An 18285-nucleotide genomic window follows, 5' to 3' on the forward strand; every position below is an offset into this window, starting at 1 on the left:
ATTATTGTTTGTTTGTCATGTGGAGTTCTGCTTTATTTTTTGTAAAATGGGAAAAGTAAAAAAGACAGTTTGGTTATATCAATTTTGAAATGCCAAAAGTGACAGAAGAACAGCCTGGTACTGGCACAAAAACAGATGCACGGGGGGCCGGCCCCGTGGCGCAAGTGGTTAAGTGTGCGCGCTCCACTGCGGGTGCCGGGGTTCGCCGGTTCGGATCCCAGGTGCACACTGACGCACCACTTGGCAAGCCATGCTGTGGCAGCGTCCCATGTAAAGTGGAGGAAGATGGGCCTGAATGTCAGCCTAGGGCTGATCTTCCTCAGCAAAAAGAGGAGGATTGGCATATGTTAGCTCAGGGCCGATCTACCTCAAAAAATAAATAAATAAAAATAAATAATAAAAACACCAAAAAAAAAAACAGATGCACAGATCAATGGAACAGAATCAAGAGCTCAGTGGTAAATGCACACATCTATGGAGAGCTAATTTTCGACAAGGGTGCCAAGAAAACACAATGGAGAAAGGAAAGTCTCTTCAATAAGTTGTGCTAGGAAAAGTGGGCAGCCACATGCAAAAGAATTAAAGTAGACCATTATCTTACACCATACACAAAAATTAACTCAAAATGGATTCAAGACTTGAATGTAAGACCTGAAATCATGAAACTTCTAGAAGAAAACATAGGAAGTACGCACTTTGATATCAGTGTCAACAACATATTTCAAGCACCATGTCTGACCTGGCAAGAGAAACAATAGAAAAAAATAAACAAATGGGACTACATCAAACTGAAAACCTTTTTGCACAGCGAAGGAAACCACCAACAAAACAAAAAGACAACCTAACAAGTGGGAGAAGGTATCTGCAAACCATATATCTGATAAGGGGTTAATCTCCTAAATATATAAAGAACTCATACACCTAACAAGAAAAAACTAACCCAATTAAAAAATGGGCAAAACACCTGAACAGATATTTCTCCAAAGAAGATATACAGATGGCCAAAAGACACATGAAAAGATCTTCAACATCATTAACTATCAGGGAAATGCAAATCAAAACTACAATGAGATATCACCTCAGGCCCATCAGAATGGCTATAATTAACAAGACAGGAAACAACAAGTGTTAGAGAGGATGTAGAGAGAAGGGAACTCTCATACACTGCTGGTGGGATTGCAAACTGGTGCAGCCACTATGGAAAACAGTATGGAGATTCCTCAAAAAATTAAGGATAAAACTACCATATGATCCAGCTATTCCACTGCTGGGTATTTATCCAAAGAACATGAAAACAGTAGTGCGTAAATATACATGCACCCCTGTGTTCATTGCAGCATTATTCACAATAGCCAAGACTTGGAAGCAACCTAAGTGCCCATCAAGGGATGAATGGATGAAGAAGATGTGGTATATATACACAATGGAATACTACTCAGCCATAAGAAACGGTGAAATCCAGCCATTTGTGACAACATGGATAGACATTGAGGGTATTGTGTAAAGCGAAATAAGTCAGAGGGAGAAGGTCAAATACCTACCGATGATGTCACTTGCAAGTAGAAGATAAAAACAACAACAAACATATAGAGACAGAGATTGGATTGGTGGTTACCAGAGGGGAAAGGGGGAGGGAGGAGGGTGAAAGGGATGATTAGGTGCATGTGTGTGGTGATGGATTGTAATTAGTATTTGGGTGGTGAACATGACATAATCTGTGCAGAAATAGAAGTATAATTATGTATGCCTGAAATTTATACAATGTTATAAACCAATGTTACTGCAATGAAAAAATTAATTGGGGCCAGCCCAGTGGCACAAGTAGTTGAGTGCGCACGCTCCGCTGCGGCGGCCCCGGGGTTCGCCAGTTCGGATCCCGGGCGCACACCAACGCACTGCTTGGCAGGCCATGCTGTGGCAGCGTCCCATATAAAGTGGAGGAAGATGGGCACAGATGTTAGCCCAGGGCCAGTCTTCCTTAGCAAAAAAGGAGGAGGATTGGCAGATGTTAGCACAGGGCTGATCTCCTCACCAAAAAAACAAATAATAATAATAAATTAAAACAAAAAAAAACAAATACACACAAAAGAGATATTTAAGAAAACCCTATCAAATCATGGTTGCTAATGGAATATTATGTGGTGTAATACTATCACATTTGGAACTTAGTCTTTTGTTGAGCTTTTCATGGGGTGAAAGGAAGGATTTAATCCAAGAAAAATTTGGCATTTTTGAATAAACATGACATTTTAGCATAGAGAAAAATTTACCTTTTTTGCTTTTATTACAAAGTACTGTGGAATGTTCTGGTCCATCAGTTGTGAGGGTATGAAATTTGAGTTACATCTCTTATTACAATAATATTTTGGTATTTTTTTCTTTAGTGTTCGTTCGTTTTCTTTTGACTGCATTAGAGGAGTTCAGTTGAGTGAAAGGTAAATGTTATTGCTTTGAATTGATGTCATGTCCTTTGTGGAGAACAAACTGCTGAGAGTGAGAAAACAGGCATCAGGTTTGAGATACAGGAAAGTCATCCAAACCGGAAGATTGGGAAGTTCTTCAATTTCTGTCTCCCTCATTTATTACATTCAATTTGTCAAATATCTTAAAAACCACACATTTTTAAGTTTCTTTTTTTGGTGAGATGTATGACACATTCAAAAAAGTCCATTAAACATACATTATAATAAATGATCCTAAAACAAATACACATGTAACCACCACCAACTGGAAATTTCACATTGAGTTATAAACCATTTCCATCGCCTCAGATACTGTTTGTGTGTCCCTTTATCAATCCACCTCCTTCCTTATCTCTAAAGTTAAAAACTGTCTAGTAGGTTAAGGTAATTCATTCTGTTTTTCTTTTTAATTTTACCACCTCTGACGCATTCTCTAAAATAATACTGTTCAGTTTTGCCTATTTTTGAACTTTTTATAAAAGAAATACTACTATATACATTATTTTGAGTCTTGCTTCTTTTGATCAATATTAAAGTACATCTACAAGGTTCTCTGTGTGTATCTCCATTTTATACTTTTTTTTTTTTTTTTTTTTTGCTGTATAGTGTTCCATCTAGCTATTGGAAAATGATATAATGCCACTGCTTGGGGGAAAGCGTCTGATTCTTACTCAGTGTTGACTTCTACAAACATGTGATTACTCTCATTTGTTCTTCAGGATGCTCACGACTCTGCAATGGTATCAACTGCTCACATCTCTGCACTGGTATCAAGAACTTCTTCCAATGATTACCAGACAGCCCGCTACATATCCTTTCCTACCATATACCTTTTTTGTGACCAGAGGGTCAGGGCTTGGAAGAGGTACATGGATTGACTTCTTGGAATGAGTATCAGTTGTTTCTACAATTGTATTTGTGTTCCATGTGGATGCTTATCTAGCACTTCTACCTAAAAAGAAGGCCTCAATAATCAAGTGCACATGATGACATGTTCTGTGAATGTCTGTCATCCTTTTTTCCCAGCCATCACAAGCTTATTTAAGAGGCCTATGTATAAAGTGGCCATGATGGCAAAGATGGAGGCCAGGTACAGGTTTAAAAACAGGGACTTTCTCTTGTGTAGGCTTCCATGGCTCAGCTACTGCTAATGTGCCATCAGGAGAAACCAAAGCTGAGCCTCCATATGGCCCCATTCCCCAAGGGAACCAAATAGCCTCCTGGTGACAAATTGATTATATGAGCCTGCTTCTATTACGAAAAGAACAGCTTTTTGTTCTCACAGAGATAGGCTTATATACTCAATATAGACTAACTTTCCCTTCTCATAATATCTACCAGCACCATCATCCACAGACTTTCAAAAATCCCTTATTCTCCAGAGTAATATTCTGCATAATACTGTCTCCCTTTCAGGAACTCATTTCACCAGAAAAGAAGAGCAGTAATGTATTCATAACTAAAGGATCAACAGGTCTTACCATATAATCCATCACCAGAAGCAGCTGGCCTAATGGAATGATGAAATGGTCTACTAACAACTCAATTATGGTGCCTGTTGGGAGTCCAACATTCCTGAAAAGATGAGCTTCTATCTTATAATTTGCATATTTCTATCTTTAAATATGCTGTTCTTCCCATCATGACTATAATACACAGCTCCTGGGATAATGGAGTGGAAGTGTGAGGAGCTTCTCTTACTTTGATACTTAATAACCCAGTCATAGGAGTTTTACTTCTCATCTCCACAGTTTTGAACTCTACTAATTTGGAGATCTTGTGTCCCATGGGAAGAATGCATCCTTGAGGACCAAAAATGTTCCAATTGAGTTTGAAATTGGGATGACTCCAGAATACCACTGAACCAATGGGCAAAAAATATCAGGTTGCATCTAGACAGGAGTATCAAGATGGACTATGTCTGTAACCGGGGTATTTTGTAGTGCTTCTGTTTGCAACAGGAAAAGTTAATGGAAAACTATATAACTTAAAAAAAAAAGACAGGACCAGTAAGGATCCTGACCCTTCAGGAATAAAAATTTAGGTCACTCCCTCAACCCAGGAAAAAGCTCCAGTCACCTGAAGTCTTGGCTAAAAGCAATATTAACATGAAATGTGTAGTGTCTTCATTTGTATGCAGGGTAGCTAGACCTTCTTAGGTGGAAGCATAAAGTTCATTTGCTGTATGGAAATTGAAATATACGTAGAAGGGAGTGTTAAAACAGATGAACTATTACTGTCCCTAAGCTATTGTCTCATCTCAAAGTCAACTTTCTGTACTCTTCTTTGTGATGGGAAGGCTGAAAACCTGCAAACCGTATTCCAATCCTCCTTCTGTCAGCAGTCTATTAGACTTTTTCCATAAAGGGTACCAAGGGAGAGATAATGCCCACTCCTGTTTCTTTCTATTCCTATCAGCTTTTCCCAACAATGTATCTTCATCACTTCAGCAACAAATCATTATAGTAGCAACAGCTGGTCAATTTTTGCAGTTTTTCCAAAACACCCAAAACCAACCACATCACTCCCTCTCAGAGATAGCCATTCTGTGCCTCATCATCACAAGTCTGGGTATCAGCCCCACAAAGCCTAACTCAAAAATTATAAAGTTTTTAAAAACATACCTTCTCTTAGTTCCCCTAAATCCGTAGATGGCAGGTGCTTCCTAATTCCTCTTTTATCTTTTCAGTTCTCCAATACTTGGTTAACACAGTTAGTTATGTTACATTCCCTCTGTTCAAAGAATTGTGCTTTCTCTTCTGGATGGACCCTGCTTGATATATATTTACAGTCGTTCTGTCACTTAAAATATTTTCTATATTTTTCTCTTCAGAATCTCTCTTAAACATGCTCCATTCAGGCTTTCTACACTTAATCTCACTGAAAGTTTCTGGCCAGTTACCAAGGACATTCATGCTACTAAATCAGTGGTCAGATCTTAGTTCTCAACTTACGTGGCCTATTTACAGCATTTGACTAATTTATTCATTCCTACCTTCTTAAAATATATCCTTCAGCAAGCTTCAAGGTAACTTCTCATGAATTTTCTCCTTTCTCTTTAAGATTTCAGTCTCAGTCACATTTGCTGATTCCTTTTCATCTCCTCAACTTCTTAATACTTCAGTGTCCCAGGGATCAGTCTTTGGACTTCTCCTTACTCTCCCTACACTTATTTCCTTGTTGGTCTCATCTCATCACATGGTTTAAATACCATCTAACCACTGTCATATTGATGGTCCCCACATTTTTATTTAAAGCCTGGATATATCTTTTGAATTCTGGACTCATATATCCAATTGCCTACCTGACTTTTCCACTTAGTTGTTCAATAAGCATCACAAATACTATATCTGTTCAATACTAATATCCTGGTCCTCCCCTTACCCAACTTGGCCTTTCCGTCTTTTTTCAGTAAATGTCAACATCATTTTTCCATTTATTGAAGACTAAATTCTTGGTATTCTTGATTACTCTCTTTCTCTGAAACTGTACATCTGATCTTTCAATAAAGCGAGGAAGTTGAAACTTCAAATTATCCAAAGTTATCGGCACACCTATACTGTCCCACCACGTCTGACATATCTCTCCTGGATTTTTGCAACAACTTCCTAACTGGTCTCCCTGCTTTTATCATTGTACACCTCCCACCTCATCCAGTACTTTTTTTATTTTATATAAGTCTCAAAATGGTCATATGAAAATGTTCATCAGATCTCATTATTTTAAGATACTGCAGGTTGCCACATAAACCTTGTCCAAATTATAACAAAGAGAAAAAATTAAATGTCTGAACCAGACATTGATAAAAGCTTCTTTCCAACAGGAATAAACAACTTTACTACTCTACTGAGGGCATGTTTCCCTTTATTTGTGTAGAGAAAACGTTGACCTAGCCTCTGAGATATCTATTAAAATAGCATAAATGGCATTTCAGCCTAGACTTGCTGTGATTCCTCACCATAATAGAAAAGAATAAAATTTTCCAGGAAAGATAAAGGTCATGGAAATGATTAATTATTTGACTGATCATACAAAGTTCTGGTGATGCTTGAATGAAAAGATTGACATGAGAGATAACAGTACATCTTAAGTACAAAAAGACTTTAAATAGCTGTGGGACTGAGTCTTAGATCATATTAGATTCTTTGCCTATCACTAAGTGTGGAAATCAGGTACCACCATTAAAAATGATTTAACTACATCTAATCTCTTTTAGGTATTTTCTGAAGGAGGAAAAAAATCAATCAATTTATTGATTACACCAGGAAAGGAAGTTAAGATCCTTATAGAACATTATATTTATTGTACCCTAAATAGATCATCAATTAATTAATATAAAATTATTTAATAAATTGGGAAGTAGATGAAGGAAATGTTGAAATCGGAAGGTAAGCTCTCTGTGGTATCTCAGAAAATATTCTTAAATGGTAACTATTGCTACGGTTATTTAATTTCAAGGTACAATTTAGGATTCTAAAAAGAATATGAACATTATATTCATAACATTTCATTGTTCTTCATATTTATCACAGTGCATAGCATTCTATTTTGTATAAAATGGTGCTTCTAACCATTTAGTGATTGGCCCAAGAAACTTAACATGTTTTTCTGTATCCTTGCTTCAAAATGTTCTTATAACTACTATGTGTACTCATAGAATCACTTTATTTGAACTTATGTTTTTATTGCTAAAATTGGAAATGATTTTTTGGGGTATGACGGTAAACTCTGATAATTGTGCAACCTAGAGCTTAATTTGCCCCTGATAAGCTGCTTTGACTATTGTTGCTAGAATTTATTACACCTACATACACACAATATTTATTTTCAGGTTTCTAGTGGGGTCAGAGTGGTGTTGCTGGCAACAGTAGGTCACTTGTTTAAGAAAGAAAACTTCATTTATCTTATCAAATTTTATGGTTGAGAGTTTAGATACTTACAGGTAAACAAGGAAAATCATTATTTAATATTTCCATATTTCATCTAAGACACACTGTTACTTTAAGTACCCCTAAATAGATAGATGACAGATAGATGGATGGTAGATATACAGAGATGATAGATTGATAGATAGATGATAGATAGACAGATAGATGACAGATAGATAGATAATATGCAGACAATTAAGGTAATTAAAAGGTCTTAATAATAGTCCTGCACCGTGAAATGTTTTGGTCTGTTTCTGTGACTTTCTGTGTAAAAATATATTACTTTTCTTAATACCAAATTGTGATGTAAAGACATTTTAAATGGAATTTCAGAGGTACTAACGTGGGAAAAAATATGCATCAAAGAATTGATGAACTTGAATATTATTGAATTAATTTTGTAAAAAAAAGGTAAAAAAGATGAAGCAAAGAGAATATCTGAAGAAAGATTAAGAATTTTAACTTTCTTTGCCTACAGCATAAGTTAGAGAGGTATTATTTAATACTTTTCATCAGAAATGTGAAGAATAATCTCATATAGCCTAATTTCCAGCTACTTGGGGGAATAAAGGGGAAATGGCTTTCTAATAGTCTTATTCCAAATAAGAGGGGTATTATATAAATAGAAAATTTTAGATAAAGTACAACCATTAGAGATTGTGTGTTTTTTTCCTTAAGAATTTCCCAGATTTATTAGACTAAGATATATATCCTCAATAACACCAGGGCTGGATAATTTATATGTTCCTGAAACATTTATTGATGGTATAGTATGTTTAAAGCATCGTGCCTAGTTTGTAGGGATAAAAGTATGCATAAATCGTAGTCCTTCACTGATGAGAGTATGTATGGCTTATGGAAGGAAATCTATATATATTTTGGATCTCACTAAGCATGTTCAGAACTGCATTGTAAATATATAAGTAGTCCCAAAAATGCTTAGTGAGATCCTTGTAATTACAAGATTCTATAAAATGCCTGGAGTTTAACAATTCCTTAAACAATCGATTAGGTCACAGTACTCCAGTAACCTAATATTTCTGAGTGACAGAAAGAAAGATGTTTACAAAATAGCTTTATGCTAAATAGTTTATTTCTCTTTGCTAGATAAGTTGTAGAGATAATGTCTTCTTTGAAAATTCTAAGGGAAAAAGATCAGCAATAATCTGAAGGAATGTTTTGAGTATGTATAGTAGGGGTAATGATAAATAAAACAACCCCCACTTTTTTTCCTGCACATAGGATTGATGCCTAATCATTAACAAGAAGGATTTACCCTTTAACTCAAGAGGCCAATGTTGTGACATGTGTTTGTGAATGTGTGTGTGTCAGGTTGTATGCGTAGTATAGAAAATAAGAGTAGACTGAAATGAGGGGCAGCAATACACAAAATGGGCACGTTCTGGAGATGTTCACCAGCCTTAGCTAATCTAGCCACACGTGAAAGACTTAGGATAGAATGGCATTTCTATAGGGATATGAAGTTACTCTTTAAAGTACTAGAAGGTAAGACTGAAATTAAGCAATAGGTCAGGGTAAGTCACATTATAAGACATGACCTTACCCAAGTTACTTAGTCTTCTCTCATTTAAGAGTTTCATAAATGAGGTGCTTTGGGAAATAATGAAGAAATCTATGTAAAACATTGAGTATAAATGAGACAATTTCATTTTCCTTTCTTATTGTACCCTCCGTTCATGCTTCTTATAATCAGATGGTATCCTGCAACTATAAATTTCCACTTTGCTAAAGTAAATATGTCAATGTTTTTCCCCACAGAAATCTCCCATAATGAAATTCCTAGTTTTGATTTGTATTTTGAGTGTGCTTATGCAAAGAACAGTAAGTCAAAGAAGAATCTGAGAAAGATCTTTACAATTGCCTTTTAAAAAATTTCTAAGTAGAAAACATTTCTATGGTTAGACTGTATATTAATTTATAAATTCAGTAAGTTAAAAATAGGAACACATTGCTTTGACCTGAATATTTAAATAATTTTCTAAAATCTATTTACCCACGACTTACATTTTACAAATGTAAGCCACTTGCCATATTGACCTGAGATCTTTGCAGTAAAAGAGATAAAATGTTATCAGTCCTGCTGAAGCTTCCCCTAGGGATCTGATTCTCCTCTGCCCCATCCTAGATGTAGAACATTCTGAAGTTTGTGTGTATGCTTCCCTGACTTGTTCACGTAATTGTAGTGTGCACATATATGGCTCTTAAAATATGTAGAAAAGTTTTGCGAATTTTTTAAAATTTACATAAACGACACGTAATATATTGTATATCATTCTGCAACTGGCTTTTTTCAATGTTTATATCGTTGAGATTCAACCACATTGATGAATGGATCACTACTTTCACTTTAATTAATCTTTGTCATGCTAGACCAACATTATAATGTATTATATCTGAGTAAAATGTAAACTATATTTTCTATATGATCCTGTTGAGTTGATGATTCTTATTCAAGACCTTTGCAGGTGGCCTAAAAGCATTTTTTTAATTATGTATGCTATCAGCTAAAAGGTTGAGTACTCAGTAAAATACAGTAGTGTATGTACATCTATGTGCATGTGTATATATATGTGTGTATAGTAAAAATCTTAACCCAAAATGGAAATTAAAAATTATAAGAGAAAATACTATTTTCTATCTGTTTCAAAATGGATAATCTTTTTTTTAATGACTACACAATTAGAAAAATTATGAAATTCAGAGATGAGTATTATACCAAGAAGAATTTACTCTGTAATCATTTTAAATATAAAGTAACTGTATTCTAATAGCAAATATTCTAAAAAGAAAAACATTATTAAAATAACTAAATGAAGCAAACAATTTTTTTTCTTTGTTTTTAGTGGGGAAATATTCAAAGCAACTATGATTCATTCAATGAAGAGGTAGTACTTTAATATTCTTACATTTAAATATAACTCCATGTTTTATGTTTTCTAATGCCACATTTGCAGCAATCCATTTCTTAACTCTCAAAAAACCATTTTACAAAAATTGGTGTAATTACAGTCACTGTCAAGAAAATTTAGTTAATATAATACTGATGTTATCTTCATAAACTTTTAAATTTTTAATATAAATTCAGAAAATAGAGTCCTTCACTTTTGATAGAGTTCTAAGAGCATAATATATAAATTCCTCAGATTTACGCATTATAATTTGAATCAGAGGATATAAACTGGTAACATGAATGCTAAATCCTATGTATTTTGATGATTTTCCTTGAGTGAAATATTAATCAATCTATTTTTACAACTGGGTAATGGACCAATGGTACATCTTGCTTGAAAATATATTAATTATATTTTAAAGTGCTGAACTTCTCCACAACAGCTGTGGTGATCAGTGGTATGGCGTCTTCTGTCATGTCATCTTTACTCAAATCTGGACAAGGAAATATACTCTTCTATAAAATGATTATTTAGCCTAAAATGAAACTATGAAGTTATTGTGAAAATATAATAAGAGATATAAAAGGGAATAGACAGAATTTCCAAAGCAAGTGTATGAACACTATGCATTTCAGTTACAGGGATTATTAGTGAACATCCTTGTTTAAAAAAGAAATTTCTATTCCAAGGATATTTTGTAATCATACCATTATGATATAATATGACTACCTGGTGCCAGGGAACATTCTGGAGAGGTATCAGAGGAGTTCAAAGATTCTCTGGGGGTGGGGATTTCTCTCTTCATAGGGATTCCTCCTTCATTCACAGTCTTCATCGTCTGCCAACTTCTGGGAAAGCATACGGTGGGAGTTTTTATTCTGCCTACCCACTGCTCCATAGAATATGTAGAGGCATCTGAATACGGCAGGCAAACTTATATCAAGAATGTTAGCATGTCTTCATGTCATAAAGAACTGGTAGAAACACCTCTAGTAAGCATTGAAAGAATATATTCAAAACTCTGTCCCAGAACTGAAATAAGCAAGTCTTGAGTCAGAATTCTGTTCTCATCACCAACACAGACATTTTCTTTTTCATTTGTCAATTTTATCCTTAGAATTTAAGTGACTTTGACTTTAATTACAATCATTTTGAACACCAACCTTCAGAAGAAAATTTGCCTGATCTTCTGACAGATGATGGATCTCCATTTTTTACATCCCTTTAAAGAACACAAAGTAACTTTAAATTTGTGTGTGAATGTAATAGATCTCCTTTGAAATGATTTTCTGATAAATAAAATATTTAAACTCAGACAAAATACTTGTGACAGGTAATAGAATTTGTTAGATACAAAATATAGAAGCTAGGATGCTAGAGTCTGACCAAGTCGGTCCATATCCCAGGATCAACACTTAGTAAGAGCATAGCCCAAGCAAATTGTTGACTTTCTGCGTACCTTGGTTTCCGCACCTGTAAAATTAAAATGATACTAGCATTGACCAGCAGAGTTATGAGTGTCATACGAGATAAAGTAATACATAGTAAGCGAGTAGTAAATATAAATATTATTGTTCCAAGATTTAAAAGAAAACCAGTGAGCATTTTCTCTTGCAACGAATCACTTTGCTACATAAATAAAACCATAAGAAATATCAGTAAGTCTGGAAGAATATTGATTCTGTCCTAGTTCTTCAGTCCATAAATAAAGACCAAATTCCAGATTCAGCACACTTCCAGATACATCTTAAGACCAAATTGCCATTCTCCCATTCAGCAAATATAAATTCCCAAAAGCAAGCATTAATTTCCCACTATTTCCCAGGCATTCTCTTTGGAACTATCACTTGAGATAGAATTTCATCAGTGATCATTAGTATTGGCTGTCTCATTTTATTGATGAGAAAACGAAGGCCCAGATTATTAGATTATTTCTTCCACACATCACATCACATTCTGATGCAGGTGTGATATATGACTTTCCTGCACTACCTCTAGAACACATGGCCTCCACAGTCCCAATGTCAGGGGAAGACAGAGTGAGGGGGCACACCAATTCTTAATTGCCATAACCAGGAATAGCACACATAACTTCTCACAGTCCCTTGGTCTGAACTAGACATGTGGCTCCATCCTACCTGTAAGGAAGTCTGGGAAGTAAAGGGGAGAAATAAAGCATTTATCCTCTCTGCAACAATAACATTGTGTCTAATAGTAATGTAGTAGGGTGAGTATGTGTGTGAGAGGAAGAGAATTCAGAGGGTAATCAAATAAAATCAATACAAATTTTAGTTTAAGTTTTGACCTACTAACACCAAATATTTTTTTATTTTTAGATATGGATCTCTGAAACATCTCCCTGCTAGAACACTGATTTGTGCACCTCTTCTAATAAATCCAAATCTTACTCTATATTCTTTACTCAAGAATTTGGTTCTATTTCGTTGGTGTCTGTGGATTATACCACATACACTAATGGAAATGGATAACAACCGTAATAACTTTGGAATTTGAATTTCTTCACCTTTAGTAATAAATCTCTATTGCAAGCATGTAACTTATTGTTATACTTTATTTCCCAAGAATTTACCTATAGCAGTCAAGACCATTACTTTTTGTGTGGCGTGCCTAACTTTTATGTCTCCTTTTTTTTTTTTTTTTTACCATATGTGTATCACACATGGTATCACACCATTTACCATTCATTTAAATATCGCTAATTCCTTCTGCAAAATAAAAGATTCAAAATTAGCAAATCACATACTAAGTAACATGTCTTAAGGAATAAGACCTTACTTTGCTACTCCTGGAGCACTGCTTCAAAGATATTCATTCAATAAATAGTTTTTCAATCTCCTTTGTGCCAGGAACTGTTCTAGATGCTGGGAACATAGGTGTGAACAAAAATAGCAAGGAGCTTACTCTCATTTTTTTTTTTTTCTTTTTTTTTTTTTTTTTGTTTATTGCAGTAACATTGGTTTATAACATTGTAAAAATTTCAGGTGTACATCATTGTACTTCTATTTCTGCATAGATTACATCATGTTCACCACCAAAATACTAATTACAACCCATCACCACACACATGTACCGAATTAGCCCTTTCACCCTCCTCCCTCCCCCCTTCCCCTCTGGTAACCACCAATCCAATCTCTGTCCCTATGTGTTTGTTTATTGTTGTTATTATCTACTACTTAATGAAGGAAATCATACGGTATTTGACCTTCTCCCTCTGACTTATTTCACTTTGCATTATACCCTCAATGTCCATCATGTTGTCACAAATGGCTGGATTTCATCATTTCTTATGGCTGAGTAGTATTCCATTGTGTATATATACCACATCTTCTTTATCCATTCGTCCCTTGATGGGCACTTAGGTTGCTTCCAAGTCTTGGCTATTGTGAATAATGCTGCAATGAACACAGGGGTGCATGTACCTTTGCAAATTGGTGTTTTCAAGTTCTTTGGATAAATACCCAGCAGTGGAATAGCTGGATCATATGGTAGTTCTATCCTTGATTTATTGAGGAATCTCCATACTGTTTTCCATAGAGGCTGGACCAGTTTGCACTCCCACCAGCAGTGTATGAGAGTTCCCTTCTCTCCACATCATCTCCAACACATGTTGTTTCCTGTCTTGTTAATTATAGCCATTCTGACGGGCGTGAGGTGATATCTCATTGTAGTTTTGATTTGCATTTCCCTGATAGTTAGTGATTTTGAACATCTTTTCATGTGTCTGTTGGCCATCTGTATATCTTCTTTGGAGAAATGTCTGTTCAGATCTTTTGCCCATTTTTTAATTGGGTTGGTAGTTTTTTTGTTGTTGAGATGCATGAGTTCTTTATATATTTTGGAGATAAAGCCCTTATCAGATGTATGGTTTGCAAATATCTTCTCCCAATTGTTAGGTTGTCTTTTCGTTTTGTTGATGGTTTCCTTTGCTGTGCAGAAGCTTTTTAGTTTGATGTAGTCCCATTTGTTTATTTTTTCTATTGTTTCTCTTGCCCGGTCAGATGTGGTGTTTGAAAAGATGTTGCTAAGACCGATGTCGAAGAGCATACTGCCTATGTTTTCTTCTAGAAGTTTCATAGTTTCAGGTCTTACATTCAAGTCTTTAATCCATTTGGAGTTAATTTTTGTGTATGGTGTAAGGTAAGGGTCTACTTTCATTTTTTTGCATATGGCTATCCTGTTTTCCCAACACCATTTGTTGAAGAGACTTTCTTTTCCCCATTGGATGTTCTTGGCTCTTTTGTCAAAGATTAGCTGTCCATAGACGTGTGGTTTTATTTCTGGGCTTTCAATTCTATTCCATTGATCTGTGTGTCTGTTTTTGTGCCAGTACCATGCTGTTTTGGTTACTATAGCTTTGTAGTATATTTTGAAATCAGGGAGTGTGATACCTCCAGCTTTGTTCTTTTTTCTCAGGATTCCTTTAGCTATTCGGGGTCTTTTGTTGTTCCATATAAATTTTAGGATTCTTTGTTCTATTTCTGTGAAAAATGTTGTTGGAACTTTGATAGGGATTGCATTGAATCTATAGATGGCTTTAGGAAGTATGGACATCTTAACTATGTTAATTCTTCCAATCCAAGAGCACGGAATATCTTTCCATTTTTTTGTGTCTTCTTCAATTTCTTTCAGAAATGTTTTATAGTTTTCAGTGTACAGATCTTTCACCTCTTTGGTTAAGTTTATTCCTAGGTATTTTATTCTTTGTGTTGCAATTGTAAATGGGATGGTATTCTTAATTTCTCTTTCTGCTACTTCGTTGTTAGTGTACAGAAATGCAACTGATTTTTGTATGTTGATTTTGTATCCTGCAACTTTACCATATTCGTTTATTACTTCTAAAAGTTTTCTGGTGGATTCTTTAGGGTTTTCTATATATAAAATCATGTCATCTGCAAATAGTGACAGTTTCACTTCTTCCTTTCCAATTTGGATCCCTTTTATTTCGTTCTCTTGCCTGATTGCTCTGGCTAGGACTTCCAATACTATGTTAAATAGGAGTGGTGACAGTGGGCATCCTTGTCTGGTTCCTGTTCTTAGAGGGATAGTTTTCAGTTTTTCACCATTGAGGATGATATTAGCTGTGGGTTTCTCATATATGGTCTTTATTATGTTGAGGTACTTTCCTTCTATCCCCATTTTATTCAGAGTTTTTATCATAAATGGATGCTGTATCTTGTCAAATGCTTTCTCTGCATCTATTGAGATGATCATGTGATTTTTGTTCTTCATTTTATTAATGTGGTGTATTACGTTGATTGATTTGCGAATGTTAAACCATCCCTGCATCCCTGGAATAAATCCCACTTGATCATGGTGTATAATCTTTTTAACGTATTGTTGTATGCGATTTGCTAGTATTTTGTTGAGGATTTTCGCATTGATGTTCATCAGTGATAGCAGCCTGTAATTTTCTTTTTTTGTGTTGTCCTTGTCTGGTTTTGGTATCAGGGTAATGTCAGCTTCGTAGAATGAGTTAGGGAGCTTCCCCCCCTCCTCAATTTTTTGGAAGAGTTTGAGAAGGATAGGTATTAAGTCTTCTTTGAATGTTTGGTAGGATTCACCAGGGAAGCCGTCTGGTCCTGGACTTTTATTTTTGGGGAGGTTTTTGATTACTGTTTCGATCTCCTTACTGGTGATTGGTCTATTCAAATTCTCTACTTCTTCTTGATCCAGTTTTGGAAGGTTGTATGATTCTAAGAATTTATCCATTTCTTCCAGATTGTCGAATTGGTTGGCATATACCTTTTCATACTATTCTCTTATAATCTTTTGTATTTCTGAGGTGTCTGTTGTAACCTCTCCTCTTTCATTTCTGATTTTACTTATTTGTGCCTTCTCTCTTTTTTTCTTGGTGAGTCTAGCTAAAGGTTTGTCAATTTTGTTGATCTTTTCAAAGAACCAGCTCTTGGTTTTATTAATTTTTTCTATTGTTTTTTTGGTCTCTATTTCATTTATTTCTGCTCTGATTTTTATTATTTCAGTTCTTCTACTGATTTTGGGCTTTGTTTTTTCTTCTTTTTCCAGTTCCTTTAGGTGCATTGTTAGATTGTTTATTTGAGATTTTTCTTGTTTGTTGAGATAGGCCTGTATTGCTATAAACTTCCCTCTTAGAACCGCTTTTGCTGTATCCCATAAATTCTGGCATGTCGTATTTTCATTTTCATTTGTCTCCAGGTATTTTTTGATTTCTTCTTTGATTTCTTCGTTAACCCAGTCGTTGTTCAGTAGCATTTTGTTTAATCTCCATGTATTTGTAGCTTTTCTGATTTTCTTCCTATAGTTGATTTCTAGTTTCATACTGTTGTGGTCAGAAAAGATGCTTGGTATTAGTTCAATCTTCTTAAATTTATGGAGACTTGTTTTGTGGCCTAATATGTGATCAATCCTGGAGAATGTTCCATGTGCCTTTGAAAAGAACGTGTATTCTTCGGTTTTTGGATGGAATGCTCTGTATATATCTACTAGGTCCATCTGTTCTAGTGTGTCGTTTAAGGCCAATGTTTCCTTATTGATCTTCTGTTTGGATGATCTATCCGTTGGTGTAAGTGGAGTGTTAAAGTCCCCTACTATTATTGTGTTACAGTCTATTTCCGTTTTTATGTCTGTTAATAATTGCTTTATATATTTAGGTGCACCTACATTGGGTGCGTAGATATTTACAAGTGTTACATCCTCTTGTTGGATTGTTCCCTTGATCATTATGTAATGCCCTTCTTTGTCTCGTTTTACAGTTTTTGTTTTAAAGTCTATTTTGTCTGATATGAGTACTGCTACCCCAGCTTTCTTTTCATTGCCATTTGCGTGGAGTATCTTTTTCCATCCCTTCACTTTAAGTTTGTGAGTGTCTTTAGGTCTGAAGTGTGTCTCTTGTATGCAGCATTTATGTGGGTCTTGTTTTTTTATCCAGTCAGCCACCCTATGCCTTTTAATGGGAGCATTTAGTCCATTGACATTTAAAGTAGCTATTGATAAGTATGTACTTACTGCCATTTTTTAACTTTTTTTTTTTTTCTCAGTGTTTCAGTAGTCCTTCTCTGTTCCTTACTTCTTCTATACAGAATTGATGGTCACTTTAGTTTGACCTCTGTCTGAAAGCTGTACTCTTTAACTCCCCTCCTCCCTCCTTTTATGTTTTTAATATCATATCCAACCTCTTTTTTGTGCATTTGTATCCATTACGTTCTAATCATGGAAATAGATAATTTTTCCTATTTGTGATCTTCTCTTTTCCCCTTAAATCAGTCCCTTTAACATTTCTTGTAGCACTGGTTTCTTGGTGACAAACTCCTTTAATTTTTGCTTATCTGGGAAAATTTTGATCTCTCCTTCCATTTTGAATGATAACCTTGCTGGGTAGAGTATTCTTGGCTGTAAGTTTTTTCCTTTTAGCACTTTAAATATATCGTGCCATTCTCTTCTAGCCTGTAAGGTTTCTGCTGAGAAGTCAGCTGATAGCCTTATGGGGTTTCCTTTGTATGTAACTTGACATTCTCTTGCAGCTTTTAGGATTCTCTCTTTATTTTTAATTCTGGACATTTTGATTACGATGTGTCTTGGTGTGGGCCTCTTTGGGTTTATCTTGTTTGGGGCTCTCTGTGCTTCCTGTACCTGGATGTCTGTTTCCTTCATTAGGTTAGGGAAGTTTTCATCTATTATTTCTTGAAATAGATTCTCTGCCCCCTTGTCTCGCTCTTCTCCTTCCGGGACACCTATAACACGGATGTTAGTGCGCTTGATGTTGTCCCAGAGGTCCCTTAGACTGTCCTCACTCTTTTGAATTCTTTTCTCTTTTACCTGTTCACCTTGGGTAATTTCTTCTAGTCTTTCTTCCAGCTCACAGATCCGTTCTTCTGTATCCTCTACTCTGCTTTTGAGTCCCTCTAATGAATTTTTCATTTCCAGTATTGTATTCTTCATTTCTGATTGGTTCTTTTTTATATCTTCCATTTCTTTGTTGACATT

The sequence above is a fragment of the Ceratotherium simum genome, chromosome 8, assembly GCF_057802395.1.
Source record: "Ceratotherium simum simum isolate JZ-2026a chromosome 8, ASM5780239v1, whole genome shotgun sequence".
NCBI lineage: Eukaryota > Metazoa > Chordata > Mammalia > Perissodactyla > Rhinocerotidae > Ceratotherium > Ceratotherium simum.